This window comes from Chanos chanos, chromosome 7 (genome assembly GCF_902362185.1).
Source record: "Chanos chanos chromosome 7, fChaCha1.1, whole genome shotgun sequence".
In the NCBI taxonomy this organism is placed as follows: domain Eukaryota; kingdom Metazoa; phylum Chordata; class Actinopteri; order Gonorynchiformes; family Chanidae; genus Chanos; species Chanos chanos.
Window position 1 is genome coordinate 11532103 of NC_044501.1, and position 6012 is coordinate 11538114.

The window sequence follows — 6012 nt, forward strand, 5'->3', positions numbered from 1 at the left end:
CATTAATGTTTCATATCCATAGAGAGCTGAGCATTGTCTTAGAAAAGCCACAAAAATAGAGGGTTTCTTCCTGTCGGGTCAACCACACTCCTCCCAAAAGATCTTGACCTTTAGGAGGAGTGTGGCTGGCGGAAAAGATGTTCTGGGCCTGGTGTGGTGAGCTTCCTCAGAGTATGTGGGGACACGTTTAAATTCGTGTAAACACTGCATTGGATACATTATACTTTTCTCTAGCGGAATGGCTGTGGTAAGCTTCTCGCGAGGCCAAAAAAACCGAAGGAGCGTTTGCCAAGACATCAACCAGGCAGAGGGCCAGGGACGAGAGCCAACTATGTGTTTTTCCTGGAAAATATTCTAATTCCTCTAAGTTTCCAGAGGCCTTTGCAGATACCTACCGTATGCATACAAACAGTTTGTAGGGCTCATTTTAATCCTTTTTTTTTTCCATCAAAGTTCATATTATGATTCTACATAAGAAGCCGTGTGTTTTCTTTCTCCCTCTCTCTTGCTCTCTCTCTCTCTCTCTCTCTCTCCATTCATTCTTTTATCTCTCTGACTGTTTTCAAGAGTGATCATGACCCGGCTATATCTATGCCTTAACCTGGGTCAAAGTGATTAGCTTCCTCTTTTTACCTCTGAAACACAGACCGTTATTCACGCTCTCTCTTTCTCTCTCTCTCTCTCCTAGATGAATGGTGAAGATTGCGTATTGATGGGTTTTTGACTGAGGTTCATGAAAACCCGCCCATTATTTTGAGCTATGTCACAGTTCAGAGAGAGAGTAGAAATAAATAGGTTATTTAGAGCCATCATGGAGGAGAAGGACTGAGCTGTGGGCACCCTTTCTTTAGTGCCAAGGCAATCTACCAAATGGCACACAAACACACACACACACACACACACACACACCTCATGCGGTGAAATTGCCCTCTTCAATCTATGAAGGCAGTAGGGTAGGTTCTGTGGGCTGCAAACACATTTGATGAAGTTAGAGACATTGCCAGGTGAATGAGAGAGGAGAATGGAATGAGATTGATGCTGTGATTGATCTTGGTCTAAGTGTCTTTTCCCCCAGAGCAAAATAACCTTCAGGTTAGGTCTGTCAAAAGAACATTCTTTTTTTTTTCTTCACATTTGCACAGCAAATGTAAGAAATTTCAAAAGTACATTCAACATTGTCTCACAAAAAAAAAAAAAAGCTTCCTTATTAGGCCATGCAGAGCTCACTCTGCTAACTCTGACAGCATCTAATAACAATTTCTATATAAAATCTTTTTACAATACATGTCTCAGGAATCAACACTGGTTTCATTTTCTTAGCATTTTCTTGAAAGGGAAATGAGGCACATAATGGAAAGGTCACCTTTCACCAGTTCCTTATGGTGCTGACCAAGCACTCGAAACCACAACCCTCCAGTCCTCTGAACAACCACGAAAGGAGAATTCAAGAATTTGACAATAGCCATAACCTGTATTTAAATCATTAGGGTAAATGGTCATTGTGAAGCAAAACAGGGCCTTGTCTTTTAATCTAATCTGATTAAAACTATGCAAAAACACTTCCAAAGGCTAAAGTACACATTTTTCAAAGTTTTTTTTTTCTATTTTTACATTTCTTATTTTTCCAAAGAATAACTAGTGAAGGGTGTGGGACGGGCGAGGGCGGGGCAAGGGGGGGGGGGGGGGGTGGCGGGGGTGACACGAACTGGTTTTGCACTCACAAATGGATAATAATATCTAACATGTTTTTGTTACACAGTGAGTTATTATAAAATGAACCATCACCCGTCTTGACAAATCACTAAAATGACCAAGGAGATGTAAACATTCTCCTTTTTTATACTTAAACAACTGTTGTACACCTTTGACTCTTTCATTTTTCATGTGAAGAGGTCGGATGCAATAGTGTTACGCTGGTAATAAGCCGTTTAAAGAATTTCCAGAAGGTAAATGCATCATTTTCTAACATTACTCACGGGAGGATGTCGGAGACACACAAGAGAGCAAGAGGTGACTCAGTGCTAATGGGAACTGGATGTCATGCACTTCACATGTTTAAAGAATGCTTCCTTTTCACAGCACAAATATAATACGCCACGAACTGTACACTCGAACCCTATCAAGTGTGTGTTTTTGTCTCTCTCGTTAGAAATGTCCAGCACAATGAGCCCCCCCCCCCCCCCCAAAAAAAAAAACCCCACAAATAAAAAAAGACCCAGTTGAAAAACCACCACAGGAGATGCAGACCTAAAAATGTCTCAGCAAGGTGTAGGTGTGTGTGTGTGTGTGCGTGTGCGTGTGCGCGCGTGTGTGTGTGTGCGCGTGCGCGTGTGCGTGTGCGGGGGTGGGGTGGAGGTGGGGGTAAGCTCGTAAAACTTCTTTAAAAGGGCTAGAAAACGCCAAAAACAAAAGGAAAGAGAGAGAGAGAGCAGGCAGGACATAAAACTAGTTTAATGCCTAAATATCTCTACATTGTTTCTGGTGGAGAGGAAGCAGATCCCAAATTTACAATGAATTGAATTTTCCTGTGTATGAACCTGAGGTCTCAGGAGAATTAGGAAAGATGTTCCATCCTGAACAGACATTTTGAACCATTAAAGTTACAAATGTGTTGTTCTGGTTAACAACAGCTTAATCTAATCTAAGGAATTACACAATGGCGTTTGCAAATTATGCAAGTCCCACTGTACCATACATCTGAATTCAATTCTCCGGGGGGGGGGCCAGTCCTAACAATTAACTTTTAAACATCTACATTTTAAGTGTGTGTTTAAAAACTCGTTTCCACAACTTTCAAATTCAGTTTGTGTGAATGGAAGAATGGAATGGAAGGTTTTTTTACCTTTCAGTACAATGAACCACCTGTTAATGGGGTAATTTATGGAGTCAAAGCAATTTAAAACAGCAATTTAAATGCACAAACACTGAGAAAGAAAAAAAAGAAAAAGAAAAAATTCGTCCGTCACCGTGCCGAGACAAGGGCCTGTCAAACTTCCTTGTTAATGTTTAGTCTGAAGAGAGGGCTTAAAGTAATCTGAGAAATGAGATGACGGCTACAAATTGCACGCAATATTTTCTATGACAGTGTTTTGAAATTGCCATTTTAAGCAACGTTTTAAAGGCCTTCATAGATCAGCGCTTATCCTATATTTAGATTGGTTTACATTATTCTAACATACTGACGAACGGTTAATAACATTTCATACTTACAGCATTTGGCCTTAGGCATCGGTCATTTTGTGTGTAGAGGATGTATGCTGTACTTCTGAGTTCTGGACCAAAAAATGAATTCCGTGGGGTACTGCGAAGGTTGACATGTCTTCACCGTATCTACTTCCATTTTATTTGGCATGAGGGCATCACCCCTCAGTGTTTACAGTAGATTACAGTAGATTAACCATCGTGGGAAAGGAAGACCAGGGGGAAAAACACTCACTGTTTGTCTCATTGAAGTGTACTATTTAAACACACTCTCTACAGAACGGAACAGAGGGAAGGACGGGTTAAACTGACCCGGATTAAATCCTACAGACAGAGCAGTTCCATGGTAAATCTTTGTATACTAGAGTGGAGAAAGTGAAACCTGTAACAAAGCGGGCATACAGCATAGCAGTTTACAGCAACACGAAGTGCTGGAGAGAACATTCAAATGCTTATGGAAATGCACTGGTCTGACCTAAATTCAGTCACCAGGGGTTAGGTACGGGTTAACTAAACTGAGCGCTGACCTTAATGGTATGCACCTCAATGTGAGCACGTACAGTGTATGGCTACAGTGCCCTTAAGAAAGGGCACACACTTTGAATTACCCAGAAAAGGCTAAAATAGGAGGAGGTATAAAACACCCTTGGAAAGAGACGCACGTTAAATGCCAACACAAATGGGTAAAAGAAAGAGAGGACTTCTTCAAAGTCAATTTGAGAAACAATGAATAATTCAAGATGCAATGAGTGTATCTTTTAATGGAATAAAGATAGGAGGAAAAAAAATGAAGTAAACAAAAGTCACCTTTATTCAATTTAACCAGTCTTCCATGTGAAACATCATTGGATTCAACAAACTAAAAGGTTGAGCGAGTTTGTTTCTAAATTGGAGAGGAAGAGTGAACTTCATTCTCTCCCAGCAGATCATGAAAAGTTTCTAAAAATGATTCACAGGCAACTTTGTGACCCTTATCTCCACATTTGAAATAATTGAACTGCATGCAAAAAAAAAAAAAAGAAAGAAAGAAAGAAAGGAAAAAAAAAAGTGCCCATTGTCGAGTATGTTGTGAACACGTCGGGTTCGGCCCCGCTTCCCACATTCTGCTGCTTTCACAACAATTCCAGGAAAAAGCTTTTCAAAAAGACGAGTGTCAAGAGGACAAACCAGAAGGGAAAGATCCCCCGTCCTGTCAATCGTCTTAAGCAGTGCCTATGATCTCCTTCCCCTCTGGTGCTCTTCACACCGGTCCTCAAAGGAACAAGATTGGTGGGGCTAATTTGGCAATCAATACACCCACCCAATTTAGACCCATGCAGCAAGGGTGTTTGTGTTACGTCAAGGACGAAAAAAAAAAAAAAAAAAAGAAAAGAAAAAAAAAAAAAAAACAGAAGAAGAGAGCTGGCTAAGGGGAAAATGCAGATCTAAAAGGACTTTATTTTGTTATCATGACAAAGCAGGTTAGCCAGCGACTGATGTGACTCCGCTTGGAGACTCCGCTTGGCAGGAAGGCAGGAGATCACGTTCACCAGCTTACACTCGTGGAAACAGCTAGAATTAGTGTGCGGGGCGGCAGAGGTTGCTTAAATGAGAAGTGAGAGCTCCAGTCTGGGGCTTCAGATTTCTACCCTGATCGTTTGGTATCCGTTAGCGCTCCCCTGGCAACTCCTTAATTGATCCAATTAGGATTTCAGCATGTATGACTTTCTGGGTAATGTGGGCAGACACTAAACTGTCAGAGTCAAATATTTGGGTGGTACATTGCTGAGCAAAAAAAAAAAGAATTCTAATACAGACTTCCGTACTTCATCCTGTTTCCAGCTGAGTTAAGAACTTTAAAACTACATTTTTTTTAAATGTGGCAGATGGCACTAGCTGAAGACTGGGGCTAGGAAAGAGTAACTGCTATGTTTGAAGTCAGAGATGCTAACTATAGTTAGCCTACCAATTCTAAAACAGCGGTGCTTAGATCGAGATTGATGGTGGAGCAGTTGTGGATTGGATTTTCAAAGAGTCCAAAGTCACAAGTTTGACCGTAAAACTACTTGATAACTGAAAGGACAGGAAATGTTTGTCGCCTCACTTGAATTAACAAGTCAGTGCTGAAATTGTTATGAATATGCAGCAGGAGACAACATCATGGCGTGAAGATTTTTAGACAGCCAGTGAAACTGTTTACCATTCACTGAGGAGTCGGCTAGAGTATGTCCCCTGGTCAACACAGTCAGACCACAGCTAAACCCTGAAAGGTATATAAACCCCGACGTGTGACTATTTTTAGCATCACAGAAGACCCTTGACTGCCATGTGTTGGAGGCAAGACTGCCATCTAGTGGACATTAAAAATACCATTAAAATTAAAGACACAGTTGCATCATAAACTGATTTTCTAAATAAAATGCATATGGGATCCTTTTATTTACAAACAAACATTGAAAAGGTCATGTAAAGACATGGTGCAATTCCTCATTAATTCAGTTCCAACAGAACATCTGCTCAAACAACTCTCTCAACCAACACAATGTGCATTTTACGAAAAATTATGAAAGGAGAAAATGGTGCATGTTTGCTAAATCAGTGTGTTTAAATATCTAATAAATAGAATTAAATATATATTAATCTGTCTTAGCGAGGAAATGCTAACATTCATTGCATAACAAAAATAATCTCATACAGTTTAGGTGAAAAAAAAAGAGGGAAAAAACCCCAAAACATGATCTGAAGACAATATTCTCTACACATACTCACACAAACTTCACATTAAATACATTTCAGACACAGAGTTAGATGAATCACTTACAGTTGCCAGTC